This window comes from Embiotoca jacksoni, unplaced genomic scaffold (assembly GCF_022577435.1).
Source record: "Embiotoca jacksoni isolate LCO1_2020_lvr unplaced genomic scaffold, fEmbJac1.0.p SCAF_25, whole genome shotgun sequence".
Taxonomy (NCBI): Eukaryota; Metazoa; Chordata; class Actinopteri; family Embiotocidae; genus Embiotoca; species Embiotoca jacksoni.
In genome coordinates, this window is record NW_027185376.1 from 5,849,091 (window position 1) to 5,868,350 (window position 19,260).

Below are 19,260 nucleotides of genomic sequence, written 5' to 3' on the forward strand. Positions count from 1 at the left end.
TCCTCAGCAGGAATCCAGCCCTCTTTTTTTTTTTTCTTTTTTTTTTTTTGCCTTCATCCCCCTCTACCCTCCCCCCCACCCTCCCCCCCTCGACCTGTCAGCTCCCATATCTGCTGCTCCAGTGTCAGACGAGGCCTCTCACCCCGCAGAGCATCGGTGAAACCCCTGTTCTTTTCTCCCCGTGGCAGCTTGTCACCTGCATACACCCTGTCCCATCACTTCTCCCCCTCCGCTGTCTCTTTATTTCCCATTTCCCTCTCATTTTCCTCTGTATGTTTTTTTTTAAAGCAGGCGAAAAGAGCAAGCAGATGACCTACACGCGCTGGCCTACGACTCGCTCGCACAGCTCTTGATTCCTTGTCTCTGTTCCTGCTCTTTACTCCTTCTTCTCTTTTTTTTTTTTTTTCTTTTCCCCTCTGTACTCGTTCTCTCCTCTTGTCTGTTTCATTTGATCCTGCAGTCTGCCTTCCCCTTGTCCACGTCGTAGGATCGCCCTCAGTTTGAGGTCACAGAGCGAGACGACACCGATCCTGGTAGAAAAGCTCTGCCTTATCATGCTTGTCATGCCTCTGCCTAACCCCGTGTGACAGGTAAAGGTGCACTTCTGATAAACACAAGCAGTCACCTGGTCAGAAACGCTGTAAACAAATGGCTGAAATATTTCTGAGCAGCTGCATCCAGATCTGTGAATTTTTTTTCTATTCATTCTTTTTATACGGAAGACACCTATTGACTTCTTGCTGTGACTCGGATGAGAAAATCGAAAATCATTCTCATGTCTATTGTTAGCTTAGATTAGCATAAACGTCTGAATTGAAGAGGGAATTACCACCGTTGCTCGATCCGACAGCGTCAAATAATGAGCGTCTGAAGTTTACTTATCACCAAGTGTATCACGCTTGTTTATTCTACATAAAAATGAATGTGTAAAAACAACAAGTTGTAGTTTTATGAGCATTATGCGCTGCAGTATTTCTAGATTGGACGAGCAGATCAAAGCGTCACATCTGCCAGGAACGCTGAAGGCATCATACGTGTCTTCAATTCATCTAATCGAAGATCTTGAAACCGCAACTGTGACATGTGACCAGATTACACCCGAGTCTCTTTGCTAGGAATGTCTCGAGCTGACAATGATCGGTATTTGGATCGATCAAGGTATTTTTTTTGAAAGGATTGATATCGACTATAAAGAACTATTTTCTCGAGTCATGAACAGAAGGGCGTAAGTTGTGCAGACGTGTTCTCTGACACGTGGCAGACATGCAGCTGAAACACATGCAGCTGAAACGTCTGCAGCGTGGAAATATGTCAAAATCGAAAGTGAAAGCATCACAACAGCCTGTGAAGCATTTCGTGAGGCTGCATTCAGTACAACTAATTTGATACGGCACTCGACAAAACACAGTGACTTTTTCTCTGGCAATTATAACAAGGTGTAATTGTGATTTTTATTTGTTGTGATTGTGAACGTGAAGCCCGGTTCAGACCAAAGACCCTCGACGGGACGAAACGCGGTTTCGAACGTCGGAGTGACGAGTTTCGGCAGCGTGATCTGTGCCGTCTCGGCTCGTCTCGAGCCGGGAAGGGGAAGGTCACGGGAAGTAACACTCACGCCGTCGAGTCACGAGTGGGCAGTTTTACAATGTAAAGCACGATAGTTAGTGTTTCTTTTCTGCTTATTAGAGGAGACACAGATCTCCTGTCTCAAGTTCACGGCACAAATGTGCATGAAAGCCCGTCCTGTGTATTCTGTTGAAGCACCCATGGGTGGCTCCAAATTCTCCACCCTCAGTATCAGTGTCCTCATTCATGTTTTAAGATGCTACATATTATATTCAGCAATTAAAAAAAGGCCTGAAAAGTCTGCAGTTAAAATGGAAAGTGTTGTGATTGAAAGTAGTTGCGGTTGAGATGTCGAAACTTGGTTATTTTGTACCAAAAAATAAATAATCAGCGTTGCACTAAAAATGGATTTGTCATAAATATATATATATTTTGCATGTTTACTTTGTTAACAAAAAGTATTAATAAACAGCTTGGATGCAGGCAATAGTTTCTTATTGCATTACAGATCTATTCATTTTGTCATATACATTGAATTGATTTTAATACTCAGGATCAGGACTCTGCATTTGGAGATACTCAATTTTAAATGATGCAAAAAACCTTGTGGGACGTCCCCACTCCACACTGTAGTTATCTTGATGCTGAACTGTTATTGCCATATGAGCCTCCATTTTTAAAGCCCTCACACTCTGCCACAGTCTGCCTGTGAAGATCTTTTAAAATTAGTCTTTAACTATGAAACTTTTTTAGTTTCATAGATGTTAGTTCATCTTGAATTGTTTGAAGTGTTGCTTTATACAGGACTTTTTTTTTTTTTTTCTGTTTTACTGCAGTAAAGCCCTTTTTGCCTTTTGCTTGGAAAGGTGCACTATAAATGTCATGTCAAATGCCACACTGTCAGACCACAATAATTACGTTGAGAAGTACAATATCATAGCCGGGAGAGGTCATAGGATGAAACTGGAGAACAGACACTAAAGTTGTAACCCGCATTATGCTTTAAAAAAAAAAAAAAAGTGCTTGTGGGAGAGCAGTCCACAGCTAAAGTTCTCACTTTGATGGTGAGATATACCTGGTGCTTTCTGAGGACATGTCACGCTTCTCAAAAGTTGGGCATTTTGCAAAGTGACTTCTTTACTTCAAATTTGCACTCTGTTTGAACTGTGGCGTCTGCTGTGCAGCCAGTAGAAAATTGTTTGACTTCTCTTTCTCTGAGCAGCATCCTGGTTTCCCTTCTGTTTGTTCCTCACTGTTTCTCCCTTGTTTGTCTCTCCTGTAAACACCTCTTGATCACTACCGACCGAGAAGGCGGCCCCCTGTGCAAAAAGTAAAGGCAGCGGGAGGGCTAAGGAAGAATTCTTTGGCTGCTCGCACTCTAATGGGGAGGCAGTATGCTCAGAAAAGACCAGAAAGAGAAGTCATGAAAGATAGAAGCTCACTTTCTCTTTCTGTAATGGGTTGGTGGATGCCAGCAAATGAGGCTGCCCCGACTGGCTGAGGTCCAGTTCCTCCCCGGCTACTGGAATGATCACGCTCATTATCCTATTTAGCTCCCTGGTCAATGCAAATAGCACGGTTCATGCTTCTTTTTTTTTTTGCGGCACATCTCCCTCCTTTTTATTTTTCTCTGGGGACTCTGCTGTCTGGTATTGTCTGCAGCAGTGAAATGTTTTTTTTTTTTTTTTTTGGGGGGGGGGGCGGTATCAAAGGGGCCTGTCCTCCAGTTGATCAAGGGAGAAATCCTACAGGTGGCTGGTTGCTTGTCTCAGGAGTAGCATGACCAAAGGCAAAGGATTCCCACAAGAAGGGTGAGACAATCATCCTTTCTGGGTGAAGTCTTGTACAATATGTTTTTCTTTTTTTTCATCTGTATGAATAATGTTACTAAAGTATTAAGAGAAGTCGAAAGAGAGAAAGAGTTTTGTACATTTCCCCTGTGCAGATATATCCACAACCTGAAGTGACTGGCACTCAGTGGCACAAATGGAGATCTCAGTTGCTCTTTATCATAACTCTGACATTCAATATCAAAAATACATTGAAGAACGATTGAATGTTTGATAGTGTTATTCTGTGACTGTACCTGGCAGCTGCATATCATTTTGTAGCTTCAGTTTTCTTTGCTGTGAATACAGTCTGGGAACTCGGCTGGCATTAGCATTTGCACGGCCTCCGTGAAGGTTGAACCAATCAGCAACAAGTGTTGCTGGCAGAGACTGTTTATAAAAGTGGACGTAGCTTCCGGCTCTGAAAAATGAGGCCAATGCGGAAGTGCCTGAAGCTGTAATACCACCGAATGCCACTAGAGGTCGGCTCCAAAAATCCTCCAGTCATCATTCGCTAAATTCACTCTTCCAGATTAGTGTTCTGACCTTCCATCTGAAAATAATCTCGTCGTTAATTATACAATAAGCTTAAAAAAGCTGTGTTTTTTGGGGAGGAGCGTGTCTGTTTGATTGACAGGCCTGTGGTGCAGTCGGTGGGCGGGACGTAGTATCGCCGGGTTTCCAATCAGATCGAGTCAGATCGTTCGCTTATTCCACTTGAACAGTAATGTCAGGGTCTTTTTGCCCACGTCTTCCCAACCTTGTGCTCTCTGCTCCCTGCGTGGCTTAAGCACTGACACCTGTCTAAGTGGTGAGGCATTCTGGGAGATCTTGTGTGCAATGGCAGCCGTCTTGGCAGCCGACTGCGGGTGGGAATGCAGCACCTGTCCTTTGAAAAACGAGGCAATTTGACTTGTGTGTTATATTATTGTTGGCAAAGAAAATGTGAGACATGAAGTCTGAGTGTGGTGCGAATCTTAGACTTCTTGTCCAACAAACTCACATTAGTGTCATTTGCTCCCTTCCATTATCTCCACATCTCGCCCTCTAATCACAGACTCCAGGGACGAAACGGCATCCCTCCACATCAAACAAGATAAGTGCATATTTGAGAGTCCGAAAAAATGAAGTGTTGACGGCCGCTGACAAAGAACTTAATAGGGGGCCTCACTCATCCAGCACTTAAGTATGAATTAACCATGCTGCAAAATGGCTTCAGCCTTTGAGAAATGTCCACCACCGGCGAGTCGGAGTCTTCTGAGAGGACAGGCAGCAATCTCTCTGGGAATTTAGCTCCTTTCCAAGTGTCCAGATAAAATGAAAAATGAATCATTCTGGAGAGGAAAGAATATGGCGCATGACTAAAGGGGATGAGGAAAGCTGGTGGTGGGGATTTAGAGAAGGACCGGGGGGGAGGTACAGTAATATAAACTGTAACTGTTGGAGAATGGTGTTGGACCAACAAGGACTGAATAGAAATGGAAACTTAGCATAGACGAGGGAAGAGAATGTGCTCTGCCCGAACTGTAAGACCATTTCAGGTAACGATCTCAGGGTGCATCGAATAGCGTTGATAATTTTGAACCATGGCACGGTTCTATGACTGTTGTGTGCTTTCTTCTACACGAAATGGTGGACAGTGGGACCGTGCTGAGGGTGAACACATGACGTGAGTTTGTGACATCACAAACTTGTGGTCGTCCAAACTGCTTGTCAAACAGCACAGTTGCTGAGCACCGGCTGTGAGCTTTTCTGCGTGTTTTTGACACTTTCACAGTATTTATAAAGCCCCTACACCTGCTTTAAAATCAAATAAGAAATAGAGAGAATAATTATGGGACCTTTAAGTTTGTGACCACCTTCAGGAAAGACTTCAAATCCTGTAAGTGGTTATCTATAAATGACAATACATACTTCATATAATGATAAATATAAATGACTGTGATACTTCGTTTCCAAGGTCAAGAATGACTTATATTTAATATTCATCCTCAATGGTGTTTCGGCTGCTCGAGTTAGTCCTAAAAATTGGCAAGTTTTTATTTTTATTTTCATTTACATTGATTCCATTTTCTGTTCCATCCTGTAATTTGGAAAGGTTGAAAATTTCGCCTGACTTGGTTCAAAGAAAGGAATGAAAAACAAAGGAAAATAGTTCTCAAAGATATTTCGATTTAACCTATATTAGCTTACCCACAGCATTTAATTCCCATTATGTCATAATTTATATTTAATGCAGAGCACCGGATATGCATTTCCTCGATAAACGATGTATTTTTCATACCGTTTACTGTACTAGAAGCCATAACTGTGTAGTTACTGTATTTGATATTTTAATATGACGTCAATACTTAAAACAGAATGATTTAATGGAATTCAGCTGATTAGCTGATCAAGTTCCTGAATCATACACTTTTATTCCTGGGCTTTTTTATCACAAAGGCATTTTGATGTTGTGAGTCTATCTTTTAACTTCATTCAGTCACAGCTTCAATCTGCAGCCAGTGTGTGATTTCGCTGTTAAAATTAGAAGTAAGGTTTTGGGTTATGAGATGGCTTAAGATAACATTTCAGAGGAGGAAATGAAACGTTTGACTTATAGCTTGACTCCTTGTAAGCCCTGAGATACATTTTGGAGTATAACCCTGAAGCCCATTACAATCTGCAGTACAAAAGTTCAAAAAAATAAATAATATAAGCTACGTAAATAACAACTTTTTAAAATTTCTCTTGACCCTCTGAATTATTAATAGAAACACAAAAGCATAGCATAACATTTTTGTTTAAATATTTTAGCCATGCGTGAGTGCTACAATTAATGACTACAGAGTGGCCGTCTTACTGACGGGGTCCGGAGACATTTTTCGCCTGTACGATTCCAGGTATGGTGCCATTATAATGACCGCACTCAAACGCAGGCTGATGTTTTTGCCTCTTCCTCCGACAGCCGCCGGAATAATGAGCCACTGATGAGTCACTCCATGACAGCAGTGCAACTCAATTACCCAGCAACAACAAACACAGATGCAAAGAAGTGCAGTCTGATGTTTCCGAGGAGAAACAAAGCGACTTCTTCAGCTGTCTAGTAGCTTTGAGATTTGTTTGAACACCCTTCCTCATCAACTCCCCCAACGGTAGACGGGCAGAGCTGGCTTGCTCTGTTCATTTTATATTAATGCAAATTCATAGGGTTAAAATGACTCGTGTTCAGACGCAGGCACCTCCCGGTCTGAACATGAGTGAAGAACAAAGAGGAAGCATTTAGAAGGTACCTTTTATATACACAAGATGTCAACAGCACCACAGGAATCTGACAACAAAAACTGACTGTAAACACCACAAACACAGAATGCAACAAGATGGTTCGCACACGAATATCTTTTCCACCCATGTTATGTAAAATGGTATGAATTTTTTTCAAAGATTAACGAACAAAAGAAACTTACCATCCTATTAATTAGCTAAAAAGGTCCACTTCTCTTAAACGTGTCAAGTCTTCATTAGCTTTCTAAAAAGAGAGAGAAAAAAAAAAAACACAACCTCGTGGGCTACATGGAGCTAATTGTTTATGGATCTAATCTCGTTAGATATTTACCACATGGTAGTTATTCAGCCTTAACCCGAAATTGAAGTCTTTAATTCAAAATCAGTTGGGACTAGACTGACTTCACTTTGCAATATTATTCTCAGCCTCAAAGTCTAAATCACTGGCTTGCACAACGAGTCCTCATGCGAGCCCACGTTCCCGTTATTTACCATTGAAGAGGGTGCGGGTGGCTCTCGTGCGCAACAGAAAGCACGGTGGGTGTTGATTAATACAGGGCATCAAATTCAAGTTGGCAGCCCCGGAAAAATAAACAGTCCACACTTTAATTAACTCTGCAGAAGAAAGAGTATGACTAAGTCAATATTTATCACGTCTGGCGATGGACGCCCACGCTGGCTTCCCCCACTAGGCCCGGCGCTAATTACCTGGAGGCCAACAGGAGCGCTGCTCAAAAGTGATGAGATGTACGATGGATTGTTTCTTAAATTTCCCCCCAAATGCCTGGGGTAACACAAAGCAATCACGTCAAGGAAAAAAAAACACACACGCGCACCTTTTCCGTAATTGGCTCTTCGATGTGGACAGATGAAGAGATGCGTGATTAAAGATGAAAAAAATAGTTTGTTCCAACAAACGGAGGCGGCGTGGGTTGGATCGGAAAGCTTTCCTGCCAGTGTTGTTGTTGTTTTTTTGGTTTTTTTACCTGATTAGAGAGGCTTCGCTGGCTTGACTGTGAGCTACACCTCTAATTGTTTGTCAAATAAAACGCAAACACAAGTTTAGAGGAAATCCTGCAGGTTTCTCCTCGTTCTATATGTCAGCTCGCAACCGTGCATGCACACGTTAAACATCGCGGTTGGGTTGTGTGGCGCACTTTATATTAAAACAAAGGCTGTAAAATCCTGCAGGTGGATAAAAGAAGAAAATACCTTTTTAAGGAAGCATTCATCAGTGAGCCTGCTGTGAGGCCAATGAACCAAAAAGATATCATATTTCTATTGCGCAGCATGAGGATTTTCCTTGCCCACTACCGGGAAAAAAAAAAATTCTTTGAGGGAGCAATTTTAATTAACTCCTCATTTAGCCATTTCGTCTTCGGTATCTTTTGCTTCCCTTAACCATCCAGAAAGCTCTCTCTTTCTGGCTTTCTTTTTCCAGCTGATATGAAATGGTTTCAGGCACAACTTGCCTGGTGTAATTGTCTCCAAAATGGCGCTATGAAGGTCGAAGTCGAGTAAGGGTCATTTGAATAATTTGATTATGGCACGTTTTTTAACCTGCAAAGCTCTTAATCCTACGGCGGCCAGGGAATGTTAATGAGTCACCTGCCTTGTTGTGTTCCCCGATAAGAGAGGGCGAGAGAGACAGGGAAAGAGAGAGAGAGAGAGAGAGGGCGGAAACATTTAGATTTTCATTTTTATTTGTGGGGTAAAACTACACAACATGGATATACACACATCTCTTAATTCTGCGCTGAGCTCTTTAGGGTATTATTTCCAACCAAATTGTAATGGCCCCCAGCTGTTTCACATATGTACAGCGATAACTCATAAGCAATTAATGAGACAATGTGACCCCAGCAGATAGAGTGCGGCTTCACTCTCATCAGTTATCTGCTTTGCTAGCACTGCTCAAAGAGCGGAAGTGGAGTTTATATCACACGCTGGGGTATACAATTTATACGTTTTAACATATCAGGGCCTCAAGAGCAGGAACTACCTGCAAAAAGAGGGGGGGGTGCTTTTCACCAGGAAATTGGGATTTTGATGAAGGCATTAAGTGCTCTGCTTCCAGATGTAGAATTGGGGCAATGAAGGAGAAGGTAGGCCTGTTGAATATCACTCTGGAAGTGTGGTGGTCAATCTGAGACGGCGGGCACTGCAGCGAGACTGTTTTTTTCATCTTTTTTCAGCCTCCAATTCTCCTGTATTAGAGCTCACTCATTTCAGATCACCGTCTTATCGCTAAAGTAAATGTTGTTGTTTTTTTTTTTTTTTTCCTGAAAAAGACTTTCCTCTGTCTCGTAAACTGACGGCAGACTTTTTGTCAAAATGCCAGAGCAGCGATCAGGAAACCGAGGGCAACGCTGGGCCTACACAACAGATGGACAGCGCACCATCCTTTGAAAGCCTTAATTTCATAAGTTAAGTCGGCAGCAGGATTTCACACTTTGTTAATTTGCATTCATTGTGAAGCTGAGAGACAGACCAGCACAGGAATTTCTTACTAAAATATTCATCAGAATCCCGCAGGGCTATTTCCACTAAGACACTGGCATAACGGAGAGAGCAAATAACATCCAAAATAAATTCATTCAGGGTAAACATTTGGCCGTTCCAAACAAGTCGCAATTACAGCAACTTAAGAGCTACTTTCTCCTCGTGTCAATTTCCCAGAGAGAGCGAAAGAGAGGAGGAAATTCTGTCTTTAAAACAAATTTGAAATCAGTTTTTATGACAGTCTGGCGTGATGAAATGCATGCTAATGCTCTCTGCTAATGCAAACGCATACTAATAGTCTAGTCCCATTTAAACAAAATTCAACATCGAGCACTTTTCATAATGGTAAACATGCAAGCAGCATACAGTGAGTTCAAGATAAAAAGACAACTCCTCTAGTAATAGCCAACGCTACACAAACTGGAAGAAAGAGCCAAATGTAAGTTTTAATTTTGAACTTTTCTTGGAGTACTAAACGTAGACATGCTCAGGCAGAACTTTGTAGCTCTCACTAATCCCATGGCAACAGTTAAAGTCAAGACAGGCACAGCGGGGGCAGTTTGTGCTTATCATTAGCTTCATGCAAGCCCAGAGTTCAATAGGGTGTATCCTTAGTCTCAAGTGTTATCCCAAACACAAGCGTTTGGGCTGTCGTTACTTTTCTTTCTTTCCATAAGTAAGTCTCCATAAGTACGCTGACAGAGCTTGTGTGAGCTGAGCAGCCGGGACTGTTTATCACTGTTTTTTTTGTTTTTTTGGAGTTGTGCCGCCTCTGGGTGTTCTGGTCCAAATGGAGCTGGGACCTTCCATTGCCGGAGGACAGGCAGGATCCAAGTGGCCTCACTGGTTGCTGCTTCCACCACAATGGATGAATACTGAATGCATTTATGAATATAGATGTGTTTATTTTTGTTTGTCTCTCTGCTGACAGTGACGTTATGAACTAATGTAGCTGCGGCTACACATTCATGCTGCAATCGAAAGAGTCCCAATTCTGATGTGTAACGTCGCCTGCGGCACAGATCTGATGAACAAAAGCAGGATAAAGACGCATGGAAAGACGTTTGTTTTCTATTCTGATCTGCACGTGTGGTGCAAAATTGGATCCTGAAGCATGCAAATCTGCCACTGTCTCCATGACAGTACATACATCTTACATAATTAACCTGAGAAAAATGGCGTGATTTTTGCACCCTTGTCAGCTCGGTTGTAAGAGTGTCAGCGTGGACGCCCAGAAGACAAACAGTGGTAGGAAACCAAAAAAAGCTGAAATAATTGGCATTTGGGGAGATGCCTCAGTTTAGTGAGAACTTAAAAGCACAGACACCAAACACGAAATAACAAATGTGTTCAAAACAAACGAGCCAAACATGTCTCCCTAGAAATGATGCTGCTGTGCAACTAAACTGTTTTCTCAGTCGAGAATTAGATGCCATATGATAACTGGATTATGTAATGTATTTTTTTTTAACAAATCAAGCACCGCATTTACAATGCGTGCATATAAGCAGTGGTGATATGGGACATATAGTGAGACTTGTGTCTGTTAGTTTTACGCAACAAAAGCTGGTTTAGGTTCCAGAAGAGGTTCATTTTAATATGCAATAGAGACAAAACCCTTCTAAAATGTAATAAGAAGTCAGTGAATAAAAGCACAGTATCACAGAATACAATAAAATGATTGAAAACATGCATCAGAAAATCCAAATAGGCTAAACCAATTGTAAACCAGCCGCAATAACACATCTTTGTTTCGGTAGAATCCTTCGATTTAGCAACAAATACAGGACGCGGTGACATAAAGAGTGATAAACATCTGGCTATGGGGATTCTCATGCAAGCATAATGACGTGCTTATAACGAATGCCTGGCTGTAATCAATGACCACCCCCAATGTGTGGGTGGCAAGAAGCCCCGAAGGCCCCACGGTGTTGAAAAATGATCCCAGACATGACAGTACATCTCCATATGGAATCTCATTTGTTTACTGTTTCAATAATGGGGGAACCTGTGTTGTGGTCGTGTTGAGATAAGCCCTCTCTACACTAATGCATAATTTGTGGAGGTGAATCTTGCTCAGTATTCAGCTCAGTAGATCGCTCAGCGGGTTGCTGGCACTGTGTGGAGACGTGTGAAACAGCGCTGCATGCCTAACATTAGCTCTGGCTGGCAAGCTCTCCCACACTCATGCTGTTAAACCTCGTCTGTACTTCCTGGCCAGCTGAACTCAAAACGACGGCATCTTGCCTTTTTTTTTTTGCAAATATGCAAAAATAAAGTAGCAAATTGTTGTTCTTTTTCTTTTAAAATCTACACATTTTTCCATGATATTACATAGTCTTGTCATAGCATTTGTTTAAGTGTTGCATAGTGTCTATCTGAGCAGAGAGACTGTAAGTGATAGATCCTGTAGATGACGTGACAAAGCAGCCATATGAAAGATTATTGAAGTGGTGAGTTATTGATCTAATATGAAAAATCCTCTTCCTGGCTTTTTCATTTTGACAACATTAAAAGGACCTACAGAGAAGCCTGGAGGTACTTTATTATTTTTGCAAATAGAGACCTCACAAGAAAAACGACGGCCTTTTTCACCTGATCAAACCTTTCCCCATCGACTGCCTTTTGTTTCTCTGCAATTAAATCCTGTCTCTCTGAAATAACCAAACCCACTACAGTGTTTTGCAGTTTCAATGGACCCATTTGGTTATTTGAGACTAACCTTTGGCTCGTCTGTTTGTTGTCACCCAGTTATGAGCCACCTACTTCCCATCGTCCCTCACAGACGCTTCTTTAGAGGAGCTGTCTCTTTGAACTGACTTTTTTGTTTTTTTGTTTTTTGTTTTTTAATCACTACGACATCACAACCCGAAACATACAGATGCAAAACAACACAACATCATAAAATGTGAAGTGTAAAAGGTAATTATATACACACCGTTTTAAACAAAACTGGAGCTGTGAATGATGAGTTTGAATGAAAAAGAAATGGCATGCTTTTCATCTTCTTGCCCAGCATTCTTGTTATACTTCTGATTTATCTCCAGAAATTGTATTTTTGGACATAATGTCACCCACTAAAGTATTATAATCCAAGGAAATACAACCTTAAAGGAAATTGCATAATTAAATCATGACTTTGTGGTTGAACTTGGAAATCATTACAGATGGCTGGTCTCGTGGTGTCCGCAGACACTCAGTCAGTCAACCCAAACGGAGATGAGGGGAGGCTTGTTGTTTGGGCCAAACGGATGCTTTTCAGACAGTAAATTGAATCTACAATAACATTTTTATCAGGGCTGAGAAGACGCTGGATTTGTGTGGTTGTTATAGACTAGGATCAGCTGATAAACTGGAGTGGACTCTCTGTTCCTGAATCTAGACTTCAATCCCCTTTTAATTAGCCTGACAGATGGTGTGATGTTTTTAAGGTGTTTTTTTTACAATTTGTATTCTTGATGCTCTTCGGGGAGGGGAGGGGAGGGGAGGGGCGGGAGCCAGCTTTTTGAACAAGTCTTCAGCAACATTTCGGGTTCTCATTCATTTTTATTACCATAGAGCTGGTCAGGAATACCCCAGGCTAATGTTGGCATCTGAAATGCTCCACTGGGGGCACATTTAAGTGTCATACTAAATTTATTTCCAGGAGCCACCAAAATTTCACTCAAGTCACATTTGCATTTTTTCGAGCTTCTGAGCTGCAGTACCTACGAGTCAGCATATCAGACTCAGCACCTGGGGATGAGAAACTCCTTCTTAAAGGGGAGACTGGAGTACATTTTTCTTACTCCGAGTGCACTAAAGATTTTTGGCTGTGTTGTCACCTCTGCCTACTTTTCGTTGAACGCTTGCATCTTTTGTCCTTACCTTGAGGAAATCAGGCAGGCAACGTCACCTTTTTATGCCTTTTTTTTTTTTTTTTTTTGCTGAGGCATAATGTTATGTACCTTTAGTTCACTCTTGCGTTGGCCTGTTCTTGCTTGTACCTGCCAGCGCCTGACATTCGCCCTATTAGCGCCGGACGGGTATTATGTAGGGATCTCATTTGATTAATGAATTACTCCCCAACCTCTTTGTTGTGAAACATTGGCGATACGTGCAATCTGGTGCAATTCCTCAAGTGCCTGCATCTATAAAAGACGATGGAAAGGTATAAACTAAGGGTGTGTGAAAGTGAGACTGTCAACCTAATCAAGAGTTCAGTTATTCTTAGGAGACACATCTTCACAAAAATACGGTCGGTTAATCGGGCTGGATTTGCAGACACAGGTGATTTTTTTAGTGGATTAAAACCTCCAACAGTCTCAGCGTTTTTTAGAAATGGCAACACGTTCCCAGGTAGTTCATAATTGGTCCTGTGCGATTAGAGCTTATGTCAAATAAGCCTACAGTAGCTGAAGTCTCCAAATATTCCCGCTGCCAACTCCTGGATTCAGTTGCTCTCTCCCTTGGTGTGGCCAAATATCTGCTGAGCTGCAGCATTGGCCCTGGCTTGCAATGTCAACAAGTCCTTTACCAGGATAAGCAAGAGCATTATCCACAGCAGGCGGCTAAAGGGACTGGGACCAAAGTAGAAATTTCTTCACCGCAGTATAATTTTGGACTCGTCTTTGCAGCCAGAAATGCACATCTCAAAAACTAACATAGCAGTTTTCAGCTTTAGTTTATTTTCTGCTTATTTCATTTTTTTATACACAGATTCTCCCTGGAAAAACAACAATATTAAAGGACAATGCAATAAAATCTGATAATATCAGGGCAAATCCTCTGGCAATTACATGGAGAAATGAGATCCAATGCACTCCAACAATCCAATAAAAAACCTCAAAGGTAATTCCACTCCCTGATTTTTTAACTTGTAATTATGGCATACAGAATGCAATAAAGGTCTAACTGAATAAACGTAACTGATTCCTCGAGAGCCATGACTCATTCTTTTATCCACAGAAATCTCAGTGACTTGTTAAGAAGAACATTTCTCTCTGCATAGAAGCGAACTTATCCGGTCTTCCATTTGAAGATCTCTGTAAGTTCAATGAAGTCAAGAGAGGAGGTCTGCTCGTGTAAAGCAGATTTTTAACTTGAACATAGGCTTTAGTGAACACGTCACAGAGCCTAACCTCAGCAATGTCCGAACTAAAGCTAATAAGGATGGCCAACTTGTCCTGCTTGTTAGCTTCAGCCTCGGATGTTGTAGGATCATACAGAGAGACAGCAGTAGTAAAGGCCGGGATAACGATAGACAGGAAAGCTTTGCTGCCTGTGCTGTCAGCATCTCATGTATCCAGGTCTCCAGTAGAGAAATCAGAAAAGGAAATTCTATCTTGGTCAGTTTTCAAACAAAATTATCGAGGATTTAGATCTGGAACATTTCTACTATACAGTTGTTTCATTAAGAAATTGCTGTCTGGTGTCAAATTGTTTCTCTACTCTGGCAGGCCTTTGATTTATAAATAAATAAGGCCCACCGATAGAAACCAAAACCCTATCAACAAAAGCCAGAAACATTCTATTATAAATATTTTTAAGTGATGGAAGCCAATTACTACGTGTATATGAAGTCTTTCTCATAGTGCAAAAAAACATAAATATTTAATACCTTATTCTGAAGTTACCCATTAATCTGTGGAGCATTTTAATGGCTTCTAGCTCGTTGTTTTGGTTTTGTGGATCCACAACTTTATACTGTTTTGGTTCGACTCTAATGTTGGAGCAGGTTGCAAATTCCTGGGAAAAATCTCTAAAATCACACCGCACCCTACGTATTCAGCACCAAATGGCAAACCCGACACTAGTAGTGAGGTGTGGCTAGCCTGCGGACTACTGGAGCATTTAGCAGCTAGAAAAAAAGCCATATATTTCCCTCAGTAGCCAGTGAAGACCAAACCAGAGCGAAAGGGAGCGTGAACATTGGAATTACATTTATCAGGTGCTCCAGACTCTAAATGAATGCTAATGTCGTGCTGCGTCTGCTGAATGAGGGAATAAGCACACACAAAAAAAAACACAACATAAAATGTAATATAGCTTTAAAGAGAGTCTAACAGGCTTCACCCTTTTCATTTCAACCAATCAGATTTTAGCAAGACTATCTTCTTTTGCTGCTGTCAGCAAACAAACATCCACTTAGATAACGTCCAGGTTTCTTCAGAACCAGGCCGGCCCAGTAGGTCCATTCAGTTAACTCATCGAGGATCCTTTTTCCAATAGACATCCATCCAGATCTTTGGCTCGGCCACTCCTTCATCCATTGATGCCGTATTTCTTTTTGACTCCAATACACGCTTACCCCCACCAAGAAATTGCAAACGACTCGTATCTCTTGAGCTTTTTGAATTATTCAGATCATATGGAATTTTTAATTGTTTAGAACATCTCAAGGCCTTCTTCCTGCTAATATGTCTTGATAAAAATGTGTATTTTCTGAAGTAGATGTCCAAACAAGAAAATCTGAAAATATTGACAGATGCCTGGTTCGGCAAAGTCCTGACTCTTTATTTTCCTCGTTCATATTTTCATCTCCCGAGTCTGTAGTCAGCACATTCAGCTCGGAGGGGGCATAAAAAAACAACGCGAGCAGACAGAGCAGCATGTTGCCACAGCGGGGCTCCATCTCGGAAAGGAACTGTTGAAAGCACTGTTGCCCTCATTCTGTTATAAGCAGTGAGGGATACATGCTGTTGGCATTTGAATGTGAATTCAAATCCAGTGAGCATGGATCTCTTGCTCTCTCTCTCTCTCTCATGTCAGCTCCCAACCAGCCTTTGATGGTAATCATTTGCATCTTTTTTGATTTTTTTTTTTTTTTTTGTCGTCGTCGTCGTCGGCTCCGATTGCTTGCGCTGCGAAACATCTGCGCGGTAGCTGAACCCGAGATGCAGATTGCACAATGACTTGTAAAATGTCACCGTTTGACTCGCTGATGGCGGCAACCACACCAGAGCCGGGGCACCGTGCTGTAGCTGTCATACATGGCACGTTGGACAAATGATGCCATTTATGAAATGACAGTGGAGATAGAAGGACTCAGAGGCATTTAAAGGGTACTCTATCAGCGAGTTACCGATCTGGGGCGATCGTAATGTTCTTCTCTTTTTTCCCCCTTCTTTCTCGCGTTGGGATGATAATAAGATCATATTAATGAATTCCTTCTATGTGCTGCTATAATGTGGTGTCATCTGTTCAGTGATATTGCCTCTCTGACAACGGCGCTATCAGGCCATGAACAAATCTCTCTGACGTACCACACGAAACTAATGATGTTCCTTTTTCTAATCAGCTGTCATATTCCATTGTCTGCCTCAACACATGGCTGATTTTATCCTTTTTTTTTGTAGGTTCAATTGAGTATTTAAAGGTCGAATTGTATTTTTTGAAGAATAGAAATACCAGAAATCCTTGTTAAATGTCAAAGTCAAGCTATCAGATTTTCTAATCAGCCAGTATGGATCTTGATAGTGCAACCTGTTTTTCAGGCCTAATGAAATATTTTTGGGTTGAAACCCGGCTGTCTTCACCCTTCCCCGCCTATCGATTCAGCTGACCTGTAAATGTTATATCAAATCCTTATCCATTATAGATATCAGCTCCATTTATATTTCATTAATAGTGACAAAATGAAAACAGTGTAATACTTTGTTAAGTCATCAAAGCGCACTCATTCACTTGTACCAGGTAAGGGCTGAGGCTGCTGGTTTCTCACTGGAGAAACTTGCATTATTCATAATATAAGCATCTGTTCTTAAGGGTTATATTCTGCGCTCTTATAACAGGCCGTAGCTTTGTTTGGAGACGAATACGCCTAAAGATGAAACTGAGAGTTAGTTTTGCTGGTAGAATCGGTGGATAAAGGAAAGCCTCGCCATCTCCAATACACTTTCTTGGCTTTAATGTCACTAATAAACCATATCAGCGTGGTCCATAACCGTAGGAGAGCAATACCTTTTTCATTTTTTGACTCCATGCTTCAGCACACTGGGCTTTAAATTCAGCACTTTAACTTGATAATCATTTATTCAGTTTACAGTACTTGTATGGTGGAGCACTGAGCCAAAACAACACAAAATATGTTTCTGTCAAAATACCCGTGGACTGCACTACTTGATGCGATTACGGCAGTACATTAGGCTGCTCAAGGTCTGCTAAGTTTTGCATATGTGCTTATTTTGCATATTTATAACAAGATAACTTGGCAAACACTCTCATTACACATTACTTCCAGCACAAGGAACATCTAATTTCAACCATAAAACTTTCTTTTTAGTATTCCAGCAAAGCCCATCGAATGTTAAATCTCAAATAACAAATTCAAATGCCACACATGGTACCGACTCTTCAAGTTGGACGCGTCTGCTGGATGCTGCATATTTTCGTTTCATTTAACGCAGTAATATATATAAAAAAATAAAAATAAAAATGTGGGCGAGAAAAAGAAAAAGAGAGCTGTGGTTTCATAAATGCAGATGGCAGCGAGACGGTAGAAAAAAAAAAAAAAGCGTTTGCTGTTAGCCTGTGGAAAACCCTGAGAACAAAAGCATGAGCATCCATCAGGCTGCCGTTGAACGGAGCTGCCTCTGGGGAGTCGGGGCAAACAGGCCTCTCTTCTCTGTCTCCGCTGCAGCACTTGCTACATAATAAGGATCAGCCCTCCCAGCTATCCGACTGTGCACGCAGAGTAAACAATTACATCTCTTTTTCATGCAGGGGGGGGAAGAGCTCCGGTTGGTATTCGGCTCCCACCTGGCCTCTCTGTGTTCAGAGAGAGCGAGGTGTCACCGTGACCTTGCTGGCAGAGATCTCGGGAGCTCTTTCATGTTTTCGCGACAGGGGAAGTAACTGTATCCACCGCACAAAGTCAGAGGCTAATTGTAGATTTAAATCTTGTGCCTGACCGAATGTCACTTGGAGCCAAGGAATACCAATTAAGCGAGCGGTGAGGACTACAAAGGGAGCCGGAGCAGGAAGTGTTTGAGGAGCGTTTGCTCGGCAGGTGTTTTGGAATTTTGTTTGTTTTATGTGATGAAAAAGTCGTGAATGTTGAATTTTCCGGTCGGTGGCTGTGCAAAAACACAATGTGTGTGTGTGTGTGTGTGTGTGTGTGTGTGTGTGTTGTTGGACGAGGGAGAAGTAGATTCCTCTGCTCAACGCAATCATAAATGAGCGAGTGGCCGCTTAACGAAGCGAAAATACAAGTTTGATGTGCTGAGGAGCCTCGACCGGGTCACACGAGTGAAGGATGGGAATGAAATGAAAGGCTGAATTAAGTGGTTTAGCCGTAAGCCCTTCCGCTTTACTCGTCACTCTGCAGGGTGCTTTTCGGTGTTCAGAGAGACCGTCTCATGAGCAAAAAGGTCACAGGTTTGAAAATATAGGAGCTGAGGAGGGCCTACCGCCGGTCGGGCATCGCGGGGAGAGCATGAGCGAGGCGTTGAACCCGTCCCTGCTCTCACTAATTGAAATTCGCGCCGGATAACAACACCGTCTAAGTGCTTAAAAAGGAAAATCCACCCTGGATATCTTTACACTGTTAGAGTGCGGCTTAGTGAGAGTTCAAACAGGAAGATGACTTCATTGACAAATTATCCCTCTGCTGCTTTAAGTCGGAACAAGACAGAGCTCCTTTAGCTTGCATCATACAAGCAGCTAAAGCTGAAGCATTATCCACTGTGGAATTAATCACAAATCATTATTACTTTAAACAGATCTGGCCAATACGTTGCTTTCATTCCGCGTGTCGTGTGATCTTAAATACATCAACGACAGCGGGGCTGCGACTTGTCAAATTAAAAGCATAAAAAAAAATTAAAAAAACACACACAATAGTGTGTGTTGAGTAAAAAGAAGCTTATTCAGCTGGTTAGGGTGGAGCTCAGCTATGTGAATAAATGTTACTAAACGCGACGAGCTCTCGGACACTTTCATTCTGTCAAAGTAGCTCTCGGAGGAAAAAAAAAAAGGTTGGAGATGTCTGGTTTAGACGGATGAAATTGTAAAAAATTACTTTTTTTTTTTTACAATTTGACTTGAATTTGGACCTACTACCAGAGGAAATCACAGAACTAAAATACCTCATCAAACATCATCTGTTTCTTTAGTTGCT